Below are 22,628 nucleotides of genomic sequence, written 5' to 3'. Positions count from 1 at the left end.
CACAGAGAGAGAGAGAGAGAGAGAGAGAGAGGCAGAGACATAGGCAGAGGGAGAAGCAGGCTCCATGCACCGGGAGCCCGACGTGGGATTCGATCCCGGGTCTCCAGGATCGCGCCCTGGGCCAAAGGCAGGCGCCAAACCGCTGCGCTACCCAGGGATCCCGGTTCTGTTCATTTTTAAATTTCAGTTTACTTTCTCTCTGTTCACATTGGGTCATTGTATTCCATTATCTTTCAGTTAATCATTCCTTCTCCTGTTCCTTCCACTTTGTCTTGAGTCCATATTGAGTTTTTAAATTTGTTATATTTTTTCATTTTAAAATTTTTATCTGGTTCTTCTTTTTTGAAAAACCTCTCTGTTTCTTTACTGTGTCTTTATTTCTTCATTATTTCATGTCTGTTTATAATTGCTCATTTAAGCATTTTTATGATGATTGCATTTAAATCTTTGCCAAATAATTTGAAATCTCTTGTCACCTCTGTGTTAGCATCTATTTATTGTCTTTTCATTCAGTTTGATGTCTCTGTTTCTTAACAGAGTAAGTGGTTTTCATTGAGTCTTTGGCATTTTAGTTATTATATCCTGAGAGTCTGCATTTCATTTTAATAAATATTCCTTATTTATTTAATAAATAAATATTCTTTTTGCTGACTTCCTCTAGCGCTGCTCCAGCAGCATAGGAATGTCACCTCATTATAGCCAGGTTTCTATAGGAATACAGGTTTCCTACTCACCTTTTTTTGACACCCAAGGTGAGTAGTACTTATTACTGCTGGGTGTGAGTAAGAGTTCTGGCTTTCCATGGGCCTCCACTTTCCTGACTGGGATGGGCTGAGTTCTCCTTAACTGCCTCCAGCTGTCTCCACTGACACAGAGTGGGTAGTGGGAAGAGGATCATAATTGCTGGATGAAAGTCATAGCATTCTCCTGTCTTGGCTCTGACACTTCTCCATTGAGGAACTGAAGAGTGGTCTGAATTCTCCTTACCTCAAGTGGATGTCAAATTCTAGGCCATATGGTCTTTACTGATACCGGTGTTGGAAGAAAGGAGCTTGCCCCTACCCCACAGGGATCAAAGTCTGAGCTCCCAGCATGGCTATTGCTGGCCTAGGTAAGGGGAAGCCATCATTTATTCTGTCTTCTTCTCTACGAGTCTTATGTTTATTTTTTAAATGTTGTCTAGGGCTTTAACTATTGTTAATAGGAAGAATAGGGGAAAACATGGCTACTTCCATGAAGCTGAAGCCCTCCTGCCCCATGCTGCTTTAGTATCTTCCCAAAATCTATAGTTAAGCATGACTTCCCACAATTATAAATTAAAGCCCATTTCAAAAGGAGTGCATCTCCCACTCAGCATCTTGCATAATACCTAAATCTTCCAAACATTCAGTTCACCTTTTTTTTATTTTCTGTCATGTAAACCATGTATTATTAGCTATTCTGGAAAAGTAAATAGGTGCCAGGTAAGGTAAGATCCTCCTATCTGAGGATTATCTTATTGACCAGTTAATTTGCTCTTTAGGAGCCTTCCATGGGAAGAACTCTGGGGCCGTTGGGACAAATGCAAGGACATTGGTCATCTGAAGGTGATGTGTTGAGATTGGAAGGGGATGGAGAGGGTGCTATTTGTTATTAATCTCAATGGGATCTTCATGCTACTACATTTTCTTAGACCATTCATTTTTTTACTTTCTTGATGACTATTTTATATCTCTCTCTATAAATCTATAGCAGATCCCTCCCATCTTCAACTGATAACAATATATCTAATTTCACTGAGAAATTACAAGAGAATGTCCATATGTTTCCATAGTACATCTACCTATCTACCTATTGAATGAATAAATGATTGATATATGAAGAAGGAGACACTAAAAGAAAGGCAGAAACAACAAACCAGACTTATTATAGGATATACTTGGAGTTTCCAAGCTTTTCAGCCCTGGTAAATAGTTTTGAACTGAGCGATCTATGTGGGGAACAGGCCTAGCTAACAAGTCATTTTTTTTTTCAAGATTTCATTTATTTACTTATTTGAGAGAGAGGGAGAGAAAGAGCATGAACAGAGGGGAGGGGCAGAGGATATAGGAGAAACAGACTCCTCACTAAGCAGGGATCCCAACATGGGGATTTGATCTCATGACCTGAGTAAGGCAGATGCTTAACCAACTGAGCCACCCAGGCACCTCAAGTCATTTTTTTTTTTTAATTCAGAAATGAGAGTGCTCAGGGAATCCAAATGAATATTCTAACTTGAGTTTGAAAATACAATTAATGCAACTTAACAATGTAAAGATAAATATTATATACTTTCCCAGTTTTTTAACTCTCTACCTTTGCAGGTAGACTTGGAATAATCCTATTTCACTTTGATGTAAAAGGAAGATTACCTAGAAAACTACTTTATTAAGAAATGCTTTATGTAGTACCTTTTTTAGTTAGTGAACATCTCCACCCCTTACAAAACATGTTCAAGAGAGGTCACACATTAGATTTGCAGTTCCAAAAGGAAACTGGCCACAAGAAAACTTGAGGAAGTTTTTAAAAAATGTTTTTAAAAGTTTTTAAAAAACTTAGTTCTACTAAGTTAAAAAATTAGTAGAACTAAAATAAAAAATTGGAGATCATTCAATTGAGGAATCATAATAACCTTAATTTTTGGAGGTCTGCATTTGCCTAGAAATTTTCAGAAAAAGAAATAGAAAACAAGCATGATTCATTGACCCACTTTGCTTTAGTTTACCATTTAAAAATCCAGAGCTTCCTCAAATCTCCAGCAATTCTTCTCTTCTGTTTTAAACCACTGTGCCAACATAATAATTCACTTTTCCAAGGATGATTCCATCTTAAAATTACTATTCCAACTTTCAGACCTCAATACTCCACGCAAATGTTTATTTCTTTTATTCCTAAAAATCCTGCCTTCTTTTCAAGGGAAAAGTCCATTTGAAACTTTTTTTTTTCTTTAACCAGGCACATGTCTTGTTCTTTCTTTATTTATTTTAGGTTACAATGAATACTAGATCTTATTATTTATAAGGATAATTTTAAAATCTGTCATGTTTGTTCTTTGATTTTATAGCTTTGAAATGGGGTATTTTTAATTAAAAGGGAGGGATCTGATGTCCAGTTCTAAGGGAGCCTTACTGTTATGTCTTTAGTAATTACACACTACAGACAACAGAGAGACTGAGATGTGCTGGGCAGTGCACCAGCACCGGGAAACAAATGCTTGTTGGGTGCCTTTTAAGTCTCACCATTGCATCCCTTTGGCAGCATTTGAAGAAGTTGATCACCTTTTCTCCCTTGACATTCTCTACCTATTACCTCTTTGACATTTCATTTTCTCGGTCTTTTTCTTATCTCTCATCTTTGTATGGTCTTCCTCTCATCTACATGCTCTTTTACCCCCCCCCCCCCGATCCTTTTATGTTTATCCAAGTGGAATCTATCCTTGCCCTCTTTATGTCTCTCTTTGTTTTAATAAGTTAAAGAAAAAAAATTTTTTGAAGAGTTAATACATTCTCATGGTTCAAAGATCAAAACAATATTACAAGTTTATGCTGACAATGTTCCTTTCCCCACTCTATTTTCCCCATTTTTCCTTGCCGCTAAAAATGACTACCTTTATTAGTTTTGTGTGTTTCTAGTGTTTCTCTTTTTCTACATGCAAGTAAATAAAATACATATTCTGTTTTTCCAAATGTTTTTACACAAAAGGTGGCAAGCTTTATACACCATTCTGCACCATATGTTTGTTTCTTAACTATATATCCTGGTGATCTTTGTATGCTATACAGCTTTTCAGTAGCTACTTAACATTTCATTTTGTTGATATACCCTGGTTGACGTAACCATTCCCCTACTGATGAACACTTAGCTTGTTTCCAATCTATTGTTATTACAAATATCTCTATAATAGCATGTGTTATTTTAGACCCATAGGGGTGCGCCTAAAATATAAATTCTTAGAAGTGGAATGGCTGGGACAATGGCTCTCTGTACTTCCTTCTATAAGCCCTACGTAATTACTCTTAAAGCTACAAGCTTCAACTTACCTGTGTTAATTGGATCCATCCCTTATTTATATCTTGTACTCTAGAATCTGTCCGAGATTCTCTCTCAAATTATCAGCCACATTCTAGACATTGCAACTTCAGTGTTCCATCAGCACTCCAAATTTGTCAATTATGGAATTTTATTCATCTTTTTCCTTTTCCATTTTCAAACCTGGTGCTGCTTCTCTCATTCTTTTACGTATGAATGATTTTTTTTTAATTAAAAAAAGAACAAACAACCTTTCTTTTATTCCTTTTTCTTCCTTGCACTTCCTTAAACATGGACTTTGATTGTTTGGTCAAACTCCCCCTCTTCTCTCTAAATCTTTCTTCATTTTTTTGTCTGCTACAGCATGAAACATGGGAGATGGGTCACTTCATAACTCTTCATACCCCACCTTTTTCTTTCTATCTCAGACCTGAGCGAGCCAGTAGTGGAATAAATTAAGCTGCTGCTCCAAAAAGCAGTATAAGCTAAAATGTGATGACTTCACATTTTATAAATTAGATGTCTCTCTGTTTACCAGGAGTTTAAAAATGAATATCCATAAAAAACAAATTTCTCACCCATACACGTTACTCAATTAAATGACCAGAACTAAAGTAAACTTTATGCCTTTTCAGTTCATTTTGGCTGTTATGTCATCTGTTAACTTGAAAACTTACTTAATTAACTTTTGGTCATACATTTAGTGGTCAACACATCTCACTGCTATAAAATGCTATGAAATAAATAATTGGTATGGAATTAACCAGGATGATTCAAACTCTAGCGTTCCTGGGTATATTTAGTTTTCATTGGGCATGTTAAACTTTCAAGAAAACTATTCGTTCTGGCCACAGTATTGCATTTTGTCTATTTTATTCTATTTTACTTATTTAGTTCCAAATAACCAAGCTTGACTTTTTAAAAAAGAAATCTATTAACTTCTGACAAAATTAACTTAGTTTTTTAGGTAGGCAGAGCCTTTCTCTAATATCACAGGATATCAAAGGCTTAGTGGAGAAAGATATCACCAGAATGATCCTGCCTAATTTTTTAAAAATTTATTATTGACGTGTCGTTGATGGACAGCATTGTATTCATTTCCAATATGCAAGATAGTGATAGTTCTACACATTATTCAGTGTTTGCCACCGTAAGTGTAGTCTCTCTCTGTCACCATACAAATCAATAAAGTATTACTGATTATATTCCCGATACTGTACTTTTCATCTCTGTGGCTTACCTATTTTATAACTGGAAGTTTGTACCTCTTAGTCCTTTATCTGTTTCACTCATTTTCCCACCCACCTCCTCTCTAGCGACCACCAGGCTGTGCTCTGTATTTAAGAATCTGTTCAGTTTTTTGTTTGTTTTTTTTAAGATTCCGCATATAAATGAAAATCATATGATATTTGTCTCTGTCTTATTTCACCTAGCATAATACCTTCTAAGTCCATCCATGTTGTCGCAAATGGCAAGATCTCATTCTTTTCTTGATGGCTGAGTCATATTCCACTATATGCCACATCTTCTTTATTCATTTATTGATGGACGCTTGGACTGCTTCCATATCTTGGCTATTGTAAATAATGCTGCAATAAACATAGCTGCATAATCTTTTTGAATTAGTGTTTTTGTTTTCTCGGGTAAATACCCAGTAATGAAATTACTGGGTCAAATGGCATTTCTATTTGTAATTTTTTGAAGAAGCTCCATACTGTTTTCCACAGTGGCTGCGCCAATTTATATTCCCATTAACACTACACAAGGGTTCCCTTTACTCCACATCCTCGCCCACTCAAAAAAAAAAAAAAAGAAATTGTTTTTTTGAATCTTTGTAGACTTGACTGTTGTGAAGTGATATCCCATTGTTTTTTTTTTTACTAAGTTTTTAATTTTAATTCCAGTATAGTTAACATAACAGTGTTATATTCACTGTGGTTTTGAGTTTCATTTCCCTGATGACTAGTGGTGTTGAGCATCTTGTCATGTGTCTGTCGGCCAGCTGTATGTCTTCTTTAGGAAATTGTCTATTCAGGGCCTCTGCCCATTTTTAAATCAGATTAGATTTTTTGGTGTTGAGTTGTATAGATTCTTTATACATTTTAGATTATTAAGCCTCTACTGTATATACCATTTTCAAATATCTTCTCCCATTCAGTAGGTTTCCTGAGGAAATATCTAGAAAAATCTTTCTATAGCTGATGTCAAAGAAATTACTACCTCCATTTTCTAGGAGTTTATGGTTTTAAGTCTCACATTTCGGTCTTAAATCTATTTTGAGTATATTTTTTTGTGTATAGTATAAGATAGTGGTATAGTTTTATTCTTTTGCATGTAGCTGTCCAGTTTTCCTGACACATTTATTTAAAAAATTATCTTTTCCCCATTGTATAGTCTTGACTCTCCTTTGTCATAGATTAATTGACCGTATAATCGTGGGTTATTTTTGGGCTCTCTATCCTGTTACATTGATCTGTGTCTACCATTTGAGCCAGCATCATACTGTTTTAATTACTATAGCTTTGTGATCTTGCCCAATTTTATCTGCTTGGGACATTACCCCCACATTTATCATTTCATAAAAATCTCATCTGCCACAATTCTCTGTCATCATTTGCTTTTTGCGGAGTTAATTTAAAAAGCAAGAAATGTCTAGAGGTAAAACTAAAATATAAATATATAGAGTAGGTTATTTCTGACCAAATCTTGCTGATTACTGATTTCTAGAAGAGAACATAAAAATAAAATAATTATTTTAATATTATTTTACATCAGTTCTTATGGTGGCCAGTTACAATGAAGAAACAGCACAAGCACAATTTTCAAAATGATGGTGCTATGGCAAAGACATCATAATATGCTTGAGTTACTACTGTAAGCAATAGATTTAGAGTATTATGAAAATATATGCTTTCTTAAGTGCTATGAATTACATGGAATAATTCTGAACATCTCCTTTACTGAACTAATGAATCAAATGGAGCTTACTACATTCTCTACAATCAGCATGTGGAAAATGTATGTAGAAATAGAGATTTCACATACACACTGCATCATTCTCAATGATAATGATGTGTTAGGCAGTGTTCAGTTTAAGGAGAAAGAACCTCAATTTGGCAGTTCAAGAACATTTCTAATTTGGTAGGGGGCCTAAGAATACGGCTTGGAAGAATTTAGAGTCTATGCTGGCTGGACATCGAACTAAAATTGAAATTGTAATCTGTTGATGGTGTGTAAAATTAAGCTACAATGTACAAATTCCAGAAGACTTGATCTTTTGTTTTGTTTTTTTGTTTTTTTTTTTTTTATGATAGTCACAGAGAGAGAGAGAGGCAGAGACACAGGCAGAGGGAGAAGCAGGCTCCATGCACCAGGAGCCTGATGTGGGATTCGATCCCGGCTCTCCGGGATCACGCCCTGGGCCAAAGGCAGGCACCAAACCGCTGCGCCACCCAGGGATCCCAAGACTTGATCTTTTGAACAACATTCTACTTTTTTGTGTGTCTTCTTTCTTTCCCCTCTTTCTTAAATCCTGGAAGACATAAAGCAGAATATATTCTAACAGAAATTAATTCTTTTTTGCTTCCATTGGAAGAGCTGCAAAAAAAAAAAAAAAAAAAAAGTATATGATTGAAAAGTATGTGCTAATTGTAGTGTAGTCCCAAAGGTTTATTTTTGTTTTTGTTTCCCTGGCCTGAGGAGATGTGTCTAGAAAAATGTTTCTACAGCTAGTGTCAAAGAAATCGCTGCCTATGTTTTCTTCTAGGAGTATTGTGGCTTCAGGTTTCACATTTAGGTCTTTCATCCATGTTGAGTTTATTTTTGTATATGGTATAAGAAAGTGGCCGAGCTTCATGGAGCTGTTCAGTTTTCCCAGTACCATTTAACTATCTTTTCCCCACTGTATGTTCTTGACTCCTTTGTCACTGATGAATTGACCATAGAAGCGTGGCTTTATTTCTGGGCTTTCTATCCTATTGCATGATCTGTGTGTCTAGCTTTGTGCCAATAACGTACTGTTTCAGTTACTACAGCTTCGTACTATACCTTGAAGTCTGGAATTGTGAGACCCCCAACTTTTTCTTCTTTCTTAAGATTGCTCTCACTGGGGATCTTTTGTGGTTCCATACAAAGTTTAGGATTATTTGTTCTAGTTCTTTGAAAAACGCTATTGGTATTTTAATAGGGATTGCATAAACCTGTAGATTGCTTTCATTAGTAGGGACGATTTGACAATATTGGTTCTTCCAGCCTGTGAGCATTGAATATCTTTCCACTGTTTTTGTCACTTTCAGTTTCTTTAATAAGTACTTTATAGTTTTCACGGTACAGGTCTTTCACCTCCTTGGTTAAGGTTATTCCTAAGTATTTTATTATTTTTGTTACAAATATAGGTAGACCGTTTTCTTTTTTTTTTTTTTTTTTTTTTGGTAGACCGTTTTCTTAACTTCCTTTTCAGGTACTTCATTATTACACTTAAATTAACAAAAGAAAAAAATATGTACTAATTGTAGAAGATTTGAAAAATAATGGAAAAATGGAAATAACATAGTATTATCTGTAATAACATCTGTAAGTGTACTACCTAGATAGAACAAATATGAATATTTACACATACCTGAAAAATAACCACATAGACAAAAACATGCACTCATGCACACAACAGATTTTACAAAGTTCAAATCAAACCATATATAATTTTCTCAAATTTATATACAACATATAGTTTTTCCCATAATATGATAAGAACTCATCATTTTCTAATATTCGTATATAGTATATCTGTTTGGTGGAAGTACTATATATACATTGATGTGCTACTGTGGATCTCTTAGCAACTCCACATTCAAAGATTGATATCAAGCTGGTGAGATTATTTCACACATCTATGCAACAAACATTGCAAACCAGGGCCTGAATTATTGTTTTGTTGCTTTGTAAGCCTTAACAAAGCAATAGACAAAATATGAATAATTTAAAATAAAGGCTTACTTTAAAAATTTGTCATGTCTGTAGTGTTTATATCATGAATAGTGTTAAACATTGAGAAAATAATTCTTCAGCTATTCAAGAAATCAATTATCCTATGTAGCAAAGGAGTTATTTTTTTGAAAAATAAGTGACATTTAGACTTTTGTCCTTTTTTCATTTTTTTACTTTTGTCTTACTTATTAATATTAAATGTAAATATTGACCAGTATTCATGTGAGAACTTCATTAAGAGAGCCGGTTTACAAGCACACTACTGGCCACTTCCCACACTCCATATCATCATCATCACTGAATATTAATAATTCTAAAAATCATTTACTATTCAGCAAATTAAATTAGTATGTCATATGTCATTGCTGAGCAATTTTTCATGTATTTGTTGGATATTTGAATTTTTTTATGTGTGCAATTATTTGCTTCTATTGTTGGCTCATATTTCTATCGAAGTTATAATGTTTATTTTATTAATTGGTAAGAGTTTTTTTAAATACTGAGGATAGTAACTCTTCCTTTATATTTGATGAAAATAAGTTTCTACCAGCTTACTTTATTGTTACTTAATATTTAGGTATTTTTGATATAGTGTTTCTGCCTTTTTGAACCTGTGGAAACCACTCCCCTACTCCACAAGTAGTTAAGTACTCTCCTAGCTTTTCTTCTTACGTTATGTGGCAATCAATATCATGTTTAATTTTTCAGTATACATAGAATTTATTTTAATACATGTATTTTTGCCAATATCCATTTTTTTCTAATGCCGTTTATTGAATGAGCAAATCTTCACTTATTATTCTGTGATGTTTTCCTTTTCATTAGCCAAATTCTTATTTTATTTTATTTTTTTCAAATTCTTATTTTAACTAGGATCAGTTTTATAGCTATTTATTTGATTCTATTGATTATCTGCTAATTTTGGTACAATGAAAACATTACCTTAAAATCTTCTAGGGCAAATGTCAGGTTTCTCTCTTCCAGAACATTCTTAGTGATTCCTTCTTGATTCTTTTTCTAATTGTGACATAAAATATTTTTATTAGTTTGTAAAACTACATATCCATTGAGACTCAAATAAATTATTCCTTAAATATATTAGATTGGCATCTTTGCAATATTCAGATTATTCAGCTAGGATGATGATGAACAAATCTTTTTTCATCTGTCAGATTTTCCCCCTCCTACAACAACTACCACCACAATTATTTATTGATTGTTCATTATATGGCAGCCACTAAGAGCAGCAGTGAAAAAGCAGTACCCTGCTCTTAGCAGTCTTTTATTCTGCTGGGGGGGTAGAGATTATGTTTTTTATAATCATATAATAGATAGTGTAAAGAAAAGCAAAATAAGTGTCTAAAAGGTGATTGTGGGGAAAATAATTTTATTCAAGTATTATTTCTGATACACACATGTATATACATATATATATACACACACATACATGTAAACATATTTGTCTCTGTGGAAAAAAATTTTTTTGGAAAAAATTCTTACCATCTCTTCCAATTGGTTGTTGGTATTATTATGGAGAGGGAAGGGATCTTCCTATGTGTATCTCTTATCTTGACATTTTCTTACATAATAAATTTTCATTTGCTTTTATTGGTTTTTCTATATCATAAAGATGCCATCTATGAATAACAAAAACAGAGTTTTGTATTCTCCCATTGATTACACCTCTAATTCCTGTTTTTAATCCTTTTGCATTGCCTATAATGTTCAGAAAGCATATGTAATAATAGCAGCAGAGATCAAGAATTTTTTTTTCTAATTAAATTTTTTGATGATCTTTCTCGGTACTCACAAAGATTATATTTGCTGTCAGTTTCAGATAGATATTCTTACTTGTGTTAAAGCTATATGTACTCTCTTCTGCTATAATACCAGTTGCCTTCCTAAGAAACATTATGATTTTGTAAATTCAGTTATTAAAACAATTATTTCAATAGAAAGTAGTTCTTGGTTAAACAATTTTCAAATTTACATTTATGTTTTCTACCCTGAATGATTATTAATAATAGCTATATAATTATAAATATATACTTATAAAACATTAGCATCAACAAGAAAACCCTATTTGGGTTACATTTGTCTTTTGTTCTGGTGAAATCATTTTCCTGTTGTTTCTTACACATCTCCACACCTTTATCATCTTTACTCACCACTGCTTCAGGAACAAAGTCTATAGCCATTAAAAATTAGCTATTGGGAGAACAGATCTTATCTTCCTCTTCCTCTCTGCCTCCCTCTTTTCTCTTTTCCCTTTCTCCCTGCTTTCCTTCCTCCCAGTCTCCTCTCTCCTTGTCTTACTTAATTCCTCACACAGTACTGTTTTTCTCTGATTACTGGTTTAATTCCTGATCATGTGACAGTAATGTCTTGAGAGTTTGAAAAAGTATCATTTGTAAAGTTTGTCTGATTTAAAAATCTTTCTCAGAGTTCATCCATAATGGTTTCACATCTTTTCTTTGTTCTTTTTTTCTTTTTTTTTTACATCTTTTCTATGCAATTGGCCTTTCTCTTCTACTTTTTTTTTTTAATTTTTATTTATTTATGATAGTCACACAGAGAGAGAGAGAGAGGCAGAGACACAGGCAGAGGGAGAAGCAGGCTCCATGCACCGGGAGCCCGACGTGGGATTCGATCCCGGGTCTCCAGGATCGCGCCCTGGGGCGAAGGCAGGCACCAAACCGCTGCGCCACCCAGGGATCCCTCTCTTCTACTTCTTATTTAGCTTAGTTTCCCATAAAATCTTCTGGGTGGTAGTGCAGTGTGGTGTCTAAGAGAAGGGACTCTGGTGCCAGATTTCTTTTCTGGTCCCCGGATCTGCCACATGCAGCTATTTCACCTCAGGTGAATTACTTAACATCTCAATGTCTGAGTTTCCTTATGTGTGAACTACCCCACTCATCATATACTTTTATCTGAGAATTGACTGGTTTAATAGATTTAAAGTCTTAGCACATGGTCTGGCACTAGATAAGCACTCAAAATATGTTAGCTATTATTCTCTATTTCTAAGATCCCCACATTTATTGGAGATCATTATGAATAGTGCTTTCATACTTAAGAGACCTGTTATTTGGAAACATCCTTTTTATCATATGTGTAATTTTTATCCTCATTTTTACAATAAATTTATCCAAAGTTAAATATTGTATGTTACATATTTTGACTTTGTGTATCTCCCCCAGTCTAAAATGAGTAACCTCCTCATCTTATTAATAACTTAGAAATTTACAGTATAGAAATTAGGTAATTTGTTGATTTCTGCAATGTATTATTTTGCCTTTTTCTGGCTTTCACTAGCTTATCATTGAGTCAGAAGATATGAATTTATAGTTTTATTATTTTAATGCAATGGTCATTGTTATTTTTGAAGTTATGTTCAATTAAAATACTGATTCCAAATCCACCTTAGTTATTTAGAGTGTTTTATGTGTTGGGGGGAGGGAGGAGATTTCATTGGACAATCACAGTGGTTAACTCAGTTATTTCTAATTGGTTGTCTTGAGGCCCAAGACTGTATACCTCATTATTTAAGTGTTTTGGCAATTCTTGAGAAATTCTGTCTGAGTTACTATGCTTTTAAAGTATTTTGTGTATGCAACAAAGAACATATATTCTTTGGTGTTTGCAATACACATCAATATGATGAAATAGGTGATTTATTAATTATATAATCCAAATCACCTATTTCATTGTACTTTCTGTATGTGCTTACTTGAATCATCAAAGGCTGACAGAGATATATTAATCTCTCCCACAAATATTGAGTTTCTGTCATTTTATCTTTGAATTTCTAATAAGTTTGTGCTCTACATTTCTAAGTTACGCTATTAGGCCTTACAGAGCCATTACTGTTATATATTCATTTTGGATTATATTCAGTGGTGTACTAGTAAATGTTTAACAACCAAGTCTCTGTGGGAAGGGAGTGGAGAGGAGGTCTAATCTGAAACATTTGCCAAATTCTAAGTTACCACAGCCAATTTCAAGTTCTGTAAGTGACATCACTGAATGTGAAGTTGAGAAGAGTAGCATATAACTGATTCTTCTGAATTGACCTTCAATTCAACACTGAATATATTTTCTTAACACAAAATAATCATCATTCTTCTGATTTTTTCTATAATTTTATATTTCTGATATGAATACTACCACTTAAAATTTCTAGTTTGGGGCGCCTGGGTGGCTCAGTTGGTTAAGCATCTGTCTTTGGCTTAGGTCATGATCCCAGCGTCCTGGGATCCAGCCCTGCCCTGCATCTGACTCCCTGCTCAGTGGGGAGTCTGCTTCTTCCTCTCCAACAGCCTCTCCCCCTGTTTATGCTCTCTCTCTCTCACAAATAAATATATAAAATCTTTTAAAAATTTTTAAAATAAAATTTCTAGTTTGTTTGGTATATCTTTACCCAGTAATGTTTTTCTACTTTCTAATTACTGGGACATCTTTTAGAAGTAGGTAGTATATATCACAGTCTTTTACTGGTGTCAGAGATGTTTTGAGTTTTATCCATTTACATTTATTATGATAATTAGGATGTTTGATGTTCTTCCTGTAGTTTTTAATATTTTTTAATTTAATAAATATTTTTCCTTTATTTTATACAAATGAGATGTCTTATTTATTTTACTATGAGAATTATGTTTTATTTGCATTTTATCTTTTCTAATAATATTCAGTTTTACCTTGATGTTTGTTCAATTGAATGTTAATTTTTAAATAACACTGAACTATATTTTCTTATTCTTTTTTTTAAAGACTTTATTTATTTATTTATTCATGAAAGCACAGAGAGAGGCAGAGACACAGGCAGAAGGAGAAGCAAGCTCTATGCAGGGAGCCCAATGTGAGACTCGATCCCAGGACTCCAGGATCACACCCTGAGCCAAAAGCAGATGCTCAACTGCTGAGCCACCCAGGCATACCTGAACTATATTTTCTATGTAGCAAAATAAAAAATAAGACCATCTCGCTATTTATTTCCAAACTATTTAATCAATATTTTAATTACATCTATTATAAAGAGCTCTTATAAGAGATATAAATATCTCTTATAAAGAGCATGCAGTTGGATTTTTACACACAATTTAAGTATTACATCTTGCCCCAGATTAATTAATTACTTCATTCCACATTTATTACGATTGCTGCTTTTGTCTATTTATTTTGTTGGTTGCCTTTATAATTTATATTGTTTCTTTTTTATTTTTTATCTTATTTGTTCTAATAATTTGTGAGTTCTTTTCTCTATTTTTATTCTAATAGTTGTTTTTTGCTAAATGTATGAGCAGTTATATTCTCTATTCAACTAAAAGTTAATCAATATCAACTTCTGATTTCCTGACTTAAGAAATTAACTAAGTCTAAACTTAAATTTCCCCTAATAAACAAAAAATACTAGACAAAACATATGAAGTCACTGTTTCCAGACACTGACTAATGAGCAGAGTAGGTCTGTGATCAGAGGAAGATAAACAAATGAGTTTGGCCCCAATATTGTCCCAGCTTTCTGCCTGAAGCCAATTCCCAGTTGGGTACAGGGGAGGAGATCCCTACCAGCACCCAAAAGTCTCGTTGACTTGAGGAGACAGATTGGTATTCAGGAAGATAAGGTTAGCTAAAATGTGGGAAGAAAAGAACTAGAAAGAAGGGAACCATGCAACAAAAAAGAGGGATATTCCCAGCATGGCTTGGGGTCCCTTTAAGTCCTTGGCTGCAAACTAATCTACACATGCATACTATGAGGCCAGGCAAAAGATGACTAAGAAACATACACCCGATACATAATCCAGCAGTTACATTCTAACCTTAGATAGGAATGGCCTCAAATATCCATCAATAGAGGAATGGATGAACAAATCGTGGTCTGTCTGTGCAATATAGTACAATTCAGAAATAATTAAGAACACATTACTGATGGATGCAATAACAGGGGTGGATTTTAAAAACATATACTTAGCAAAAGAAGCCAGATAAAAGAGTACATGCTATATGATTCCTGATCCCATTTATAAGGAACTGTAGAAAAGACACCTAATTTCTAATGACAGGAAGTCAGCCAATGGTTGATCGCACTAGAGATATGAGATTGACTGGGAAAGGGCAAAAGGAACATATTTTAGTGAAAGAAATATTTATCTTAATGGTGTGGTAGTTACACAGGTATTCATATTTCTCAATTCTCGGAAAAATTTACACTTAAAATGGACACACTTTATTGTATTCATCAATTGACTAAGACAAAATTAGACTCCCTCTTTAAGCTTTTGGCAAATTTCATTGAACATTCTATCCTTTCTTCCTCAATGGAGACAATACTATTTGTACAGCCTCTCCCCTGCTTTAACTCTCTTCTTCACCCACATCTGTGAAAATTACCTAGAAATCCTCTCCTAGAAAGTCATGAAACTGATTTCATGTTGTGCCTTTGTTTATTTAAAACTAGCAGTCATTTAACAACTCCAACGTCAAATACTATTTAGATTTAACTATAACTTGTATTGATTTATCTGGCTGTGATTGTTCCTTTAAGTCCAAATCCATATTATTATTTCACTTTTAAGTTCTATTAGCTCAACTCTTCAGTTACCACAATCATTATTTTTTAGTTTAGTAATTCTGTTTTTAATTTCTAAGCACTTGTGTTGTTTTGCCTTTCTTGTTCATATCAGTATATAGTTGCTTTCTGTTTGTGATAAATCACTGAATCTTTCTGGGGATACAAATTTAACTAATTTAAAATTGTCTTCTATTTCCTACATTACATCTGTTTTCTTAGGATATTTTCTCTCTCATGATTCAGACTCTTAATTCTAGTGTTTCTTGTTTTTTTAATTTATTTTATTTTTCCCAAAGTACAGTTGTTCTTGCTTGTCTATTTTGTTGATGTTTATAAATAAGTATCCAAAGTGCTAAAGTGATCACTACTGGCAATAGCAGTGACTTCCTCAACAAAACTAAATATTTACTCTCGCAGACTCGTGAATACAAAATTTCATTAAAAGCTCCCAAGACATGATATATATGCGAGGAAAGATGCATCAGGATGCTTGCCTTGTGGTTTTAGACCTTCCTTGTTGAGGCAGCAGAAGCAGGTTACCACATGGGATACTCTCTTTGTTTTGAGATGCAGTCTTGACGTTAGCTTAGATTAAAGCCTAGATTCCTCAGGAAAGGGATATATGACGTTGTTTAAAATAGAAAATCAGCATATTCACTAAAACAAATATTGTAGAAGCGTATTTTCCAAAAATACTAAAACAGGTGTACAAGGATGTATGTTTAGGAATGTTTCTTACACAATTATGTTAATAATGACTATATTGGAATATATGTATTCCATCTTTTTTATCCATTCACCTATGGGTGGATACTTGCATTGCTTCCATATCTTGACTATTGTAAATAATGCTGCAATAAACATAGGGTGTATATATCTTCCCATTAGTGTTTTCATTTGCTTTGGGTAAATCTCAGAAGTGGAGTTACCGGATCATATGGTATTTCTATTTTTAATTTTTTTAGAAACTCATACTGTTTCCCACAGTGGCTGCATCAATTTACATTCCCATCAGCAGTGCACCAGGGTTCTTTTTTTCTCCCCTTCCTTGCCAACACTTGCTATTTCTTGTCTTTTTGATTTTAGACATTCTGAAAAGTGTGAGGTGATACCTCACCGTGGTTTTGATTTGCGTTTCCCGGATGATTAATGATATGGAGCATCTTATCATTTGTCTGTTTGGCATCTGTATGTCTTCTTTGAAAAAATGTCTCTTAAAATCTTCTGCCCATTTTTAATCAGATTATTATATATATTTCTTGGTGTTGAGTTGTATGTATAAGCTCCTTATATTTTTTTGGATATTAGCTCCTTATTGGATATATCACTTGCAAATATCTTCTCCCACTCAGTAGGTTGCTTTTTCGATTCATTGATGGTTTCCTTCACTGTGCAAAAGCTTTTCATTTTGGTGTAATCTCAATAGTTTAAAAGAATAATGTCCATTATAAAGTTTCAGGTAAAAAGAAAACAACTTGCAAAGCAGTATCTTAAAACAGAATTTTGTAAAAATAATATACAAAATAACTATCTACTTTATGTGTAAAACATAAGTACTACATTCAGATAATGATATAATTATAGATATACATGTTTTACATATACATATATACATCTAGATACATGCTCTGTGTATACATATATACATGGATTTGCATGTGTGTTTGTATATGTATATATATGCTTGTTCTTACATTTTGGCTAACTTTATACAGTTCTGAAAATAATATAAACCAAACCATTTTTTTGTGATTACATCTTTTGGTGACAGTGTTCAAGTGGGGAATTTGTGACTATAGTTACATACACTTTCATATTGTTTTATGTATGTTTCTCAATGAGAATGTCTTTTGATAATTAAATAAATGATTTTAAAAGATCAAAGCAATGTCTTGAGATGCTACCAATAACTTGAGGAAATTAGTACAATTTTACCAATTCTCTCTTAGTATTTTTGTTCTTTTGACTTTAAAAATAGGTTAATGTTAATTGATATATGTTACATTGTATTTTTTCTCTTAAAAATATTTCTGACTTCTGCGTTATATTTTGCATTGGTAACACAAATTTTTAATGCATATTTGTTACAGTATTGACTTTAGGATTCAGAATCATAACATCTAAAAACTATTATCCAATATCCTATCTCCCCTTTTTTTACTTTGTAATCTTGATTTATCTTTCAGTTTCCTGGAATTGGTCTCCAATAAGTCTTTAATATTTTTTCAAGAAGAAATGGATGCTAAATTTATCCTCCTATACATATCAGAGAATGACTTTTTTATTCACATATTAATAAAAACTTGACATATTCACATTTTATTCATAAATGTTTCCCCAAAGATTTTTGTAGACTATTATGACATGGTCTCATGTTGTTCGCTGATGTGAAGAAGTCTCAGGCCAGACTTACTTGTGTTTACCTGTAGGTAACTTGTTTTTTTCTATTTGATGTCTGCAGGTGTTTTTAAGTTCCATTTCAAACTTTAATTATGATGTTTTTCCTTTTTTTAAATCTCAGACATTGTTATATTTTTTTCCTAGTCTCTCTTAAAAATACTATTTTCCACATTTGTGTTATCTTTTTTCCCATAAACTTCTCTCATAGTTTTTTATTTCTTTATTATTTTGGAAGAACTTTTAAAGTTTGTCCTCTTCATCCCTACACACTAATTCAGTTTTTTCTTTATTTTCCACAATACCGACTTTACTTTTACTATTGTTAATTTTAGTTTACATATCTTTTCTTACATTGCCCATCTTATGTTGTAACTAACATGTTTTCTTTACCACTCAGCATGATTTTTGTATGACCCTTTGTTTGCCTAATTGACACGAATCACGTATTTTTGCATACTCTTTGAATGCCAAATACTATTCTAACATTTTCTACTGATTCTGAATTGAAAGTAATATTGGCACACTCAGTATTTTTCTAGCAAGTTGTTATGTATGGCTTGCTTGGGCACCACTTATACTTAGTATCACTAAGTATATATTTGAAGTATCATTAAGATTCTATTCTCAATTCAGTTCTGCTCAGCAGATTTTAAGTACATCTCTTCTGGATTGAGTTAAGATTATCTCCAGCATTTACTGCATGATTCACTGACACTGAACCAGTTAAGTTCAAACAACCTACAATTATCAGCATGTCCCACCAACAACCATCCTATCACTGTTTCCTTCCACAGCATTATAGTCATTGTGGTTATGTCTGAAAGATGAAGTACATTTCCATTAGTATCTCCATATTTCCTAATGTTTTATTTTCTGAGAATTTCAATGTCTGAATGAAAGGAAGAATGTAAAGATAAAAGAAAAGAAACAGTACTTTAAGTGTGTTAAAATAAAATATCTATTGTCTTAGTAAGCTTAGTTTGCATAACAAATACCATAAATTGGGTGGCTTAAACAATAAATAGTTATTTCTCACAGTTGTGAAGACTAGAGTGCCAGTATGGTAGCATTCTAGTGAGAAACTTCTTCTGGCTTGTAGATGGCCAGCTTCTCACTGTCTTCATATGGCTGAGAAAGAGATTACTTCTCTCATGTCTCTTCCTACAAAGGCATTAATCCTATTTATTATAGTTCCATTTCAATGACCTCATTACAATTACTCCCAAAGGCCCCTCCTACTAATACCACCACATCAGGGATTAAGGTTCCAAGACATGAATTTGAGGGCAGGGCACAAACATTTAGTCCATAACATACATGCAGCAAAGTTTTCCTGGGGCAAGGATAGGAAGCATCTCGCTTCAAAGACAGGCGATGATGGAGAGAGAAAGTATTTCCCTTCTTTCACGCCAATAGGGTCTCTTGTTTTAGCAACATATACATAACCATTCATTGTACCATTTTATTCAGTTACATAGATTTTGTAGATCATGTGATATTTTTCCAATTTTTGGCAGTAGCTTTGTTGTCATTTACTGAAGTTTTTGTGAAATTTTCACCTTCTTGTGGACCTTCATGGATACTTTGTTGGGATTAGGGAGAGGTTGCATTAGGAACATCTAGTCAGACTCTACTTCTTGTCCATATTAATTATTCTGAGCAATCCTTCAAGGTAGAGTGATTTAAAAATAATGAAATCAATAAAAACCTTTTTCCTTCTCTGTCCAAAATGACATAACGAAGTAATTTTCATGAGCTTTATCTCACACAGCAAAAATCTACAAAACAAGGCTTTGAATATATAAGCCTCAGAGTATGAAATTATATTGTTAGAGTTTTCTAGTCTTTTTTTCACACTTTAAGAAAATACTTATGTGAAACAGCCTAATTCTAATATATTGGGAATTGAAACAAAAAATTTGTCAATACATGTCTACTGGATGGTATATATTTGAAAATTAAATATATAATTACATTTATAACTAAAAATTCTAAATAAAATTTGAGACATGAAAAATATTATTTGAGATACTTTGCTGTAAAATTCTATTATATTTGCAAATGACAATTGATTTGAATACCCCAAGTAAATAATTTAAATACTCCAAATGAAGGTGTTATTGAAAGAAGATAAGATTTAACTATATATGATTTTGACTAACTAACTATTCTTCCTCATAAATGGGCTTTGTATTTTATGTAAGGGACGACTATGCAAGTATGACAGGCAACACAGAATTTTGCATGGCAACTATGAAAGAAAAATCATGCTTATTTATGATATGTATGAATGCAATATGCTAAGAACTTTGGTCTTTCAGTTCCTGGTTTTATCCATCTTGTATTATCCAACATCATTGAATTATATTTCCTTAATTATATATTAATAAGAACAATTATATGTTGGATTATATTGATAAATAAATGAGATAATAAGTGCCCTATAAATGGAAAATCCCCATACAGATATGCACTAAAATCCTAGCCATGCAGGAAGAGTTAGGCACATGACTGGTACCTGTATTGCCAATGTCATTTTCAAAAATGAAGGACAATCTATATAGAAATAATTGTATATATATTTATTATGGACCATTGCAACTGTTGATAGTTCTTAAACTGCTCAAGTGGTCCTTAATGCTCAGTTAGTAAACCAAGTAAGCCCAGTTTCTGACTTAAATGGACTGTGAATGAAGGTATAAAGAATGGTTTCACTTACACATTTAAATAATTGCAGGACTTCAGTTGGATGGGAAATATTTTGGCCTCATTAGTAAAGACTGGTTCGGATTGCTTTATGAAAGAATTCTTGAATCACTAGTTTAATTTCATTTATTCCCAGGCACATTTTCCATGGTCTGCTGAGGAGTAATCATACTCCAGAAAGCTTTAAAAAAAGAAGACTAAGAAATAGATAGAAGAGGATTGGGGTGAGTTGGGCAGCTCCTTGCCTCTTAAGCCCTCTAATCTTTGAAACTGTGAGCATTTGACCATCTATAGGCTAGGTCTTGCTGCAGACTGTGGAAACACCTGCTGTGTTTAGGGCTAATTAGGTCCCCTGGGCTAGTCCATCAGACGCTGAGTTTCAGATGAGAATGGCTGCTAGTTCTGCTCTGGACCAGGACCCCATATCCAGAATCTGGGTCTTCACCTTCTTTTGTGGATGGTAACTGCCTCTTACCCACCTCCAATCTGAATGTCTGCTCAACCCTCTTCTAGCTGAAACACCTGATGCTTGTTGAGCATCTACCAGTGTGTCCTCCTAGTACCATAGGCTGCTGAATCAGGGTCATATGCAATTTTAAAAGAGTGAGGTTATGTCATCAGACTATTTTGAAGAAAATTATTCTAGCTTACCGAGTTTTCTTGTTTATATGTGAAACATGTAAATATTTTTATATATGAATCTGTGCTAATAGCATTCTAAAACACTGCTTAACAATGTAACAAACAGACGGTTAGGATAGTACCTAGTTCATCTACCTATTACTAAAATGACAAATTTTTGTCTAATTACTACAAATTGCTTTATGTGTAATGAAGCTTCAGCAACAAGTATTCTGTGTATAGGTATACATATGTGTATATGTCGTTATGTTTATTTATGCGTACTGATGTATTCGTTTTTGGTTGTATAATGGAAAGAATGTGGAAGCTGCAATAACCTTGCCTTGAATATAAATAACAGCTCTGACACCATCTAGCAGTTTTACTTTGGGCCCACCATAGACTCAATTTTCTCATCCTTAAAATAAGCGGAATGTTATTTACCTCTAGGGATAGTTGTGAAGATTGAAGGAGACAATGCATGGCTCCTAGCATAGTGGCTGCCTCACAAATGGTGTTCAATACATGCAAATTGTGATCCTTTTCATGACAAATAAAAAATGATCCATGCATGGACAGGGCTTGAGGGAAGTTAATGTAAGAAGACTCATTTCTTGTGACAAAACTGTTTCCAGTATTAATCAAAGGTATCAAATTTAGACCATGAAGATATATGGGGAAAAAAGGTATGGGGAAATCATTGTACAGAAATCCATTGCATTTCTATCCACTAATAATGAAGCAATAGAAAGAGAAATTAAGAAAGCAATCCCACTTATAATTACATGAAAAATAATAAAATACCTAGGAATAAGCTTAACCAGGGAGGTGAAAGACTTGTACTCTGTAAACTATAAAACATTGTCAAAATGGGAAACATTCCACAAATGAGAAAATGTTCCCTTGTGGATTGGAAGAACAAATATTATTAAAATGTCCATACTACCCAAAGCAATATAATGCAATTTAATGCAATCCCTATCAAAATACCAATAGCATTTTTCACTAGAACTAGAAAACTGTTTGCTCTAGAATTAGCACAAATAATCCTAAAATTTGTGTGGGACCACAAAAGATCCTGAATAGCCAAAACAATCTTGAAAAAGAAGAACAAAACTGGAATTATCACAATTCTAGACTTCTAGTTATACTACAAAGCTGTAGTAATCAAAACAGTATATTAACACAAAAATAGACAAATAGATCAATAGAATAGGATAGAAAGCCCAAAAACAAACCCATAATTATGTTGTCAATTAATCTTTGGCAAAAGAGGCAAGAATATACAATGGGAAAAAGT

The 22,628-nt window shown here is 33.4% G+C and overlaps 1 long non-coding RNA gene across 16 annotated transcripts in view; it reads left to right on the top strand.

The window, feature by feature from the left end:
* LOC102154692 overlaps positions 1–22,628 on the top strand; it is a 160,221-nt gene that overhangs the window by 40,734 nt on the left and 96,859 nt on the right. For all 16 annotated transcript variants that reach the window (XR_005366082.1, XR_005366080.1, XR_005366079.1 and 13 more), the window contains one exon: positions 20,844–20,931. This is a non-coding gene — a long non-coding RNA (uncharacterized LOC102154692). The remainder of the gene's footprint in view (positions 1–20,843; positions 20,932–22,628) is intronic.

This window comes from Canis lupus, chromosome 10 (assembly GCF_011100685.1).
Source record: "Canis lupus familiaris isolate Mischka breed German Shepherd chromosome 10, alternate assembly UU_Cfam_GSD_1.0, whole genome shotgun sequence".
In the NCBI taxonomy this organism is placed as follows: domain Eukaryota; kingdom Metazoa; phylum Chordata; class Mammalia; order Carnivora; family Canidae; genus Canis; species Canis lupus.
The sequence above is the reverse complement of the archived record's forward strand: the minus strand, read 5'-3'. Positions and strand labels throughout refer to the sequence as shown.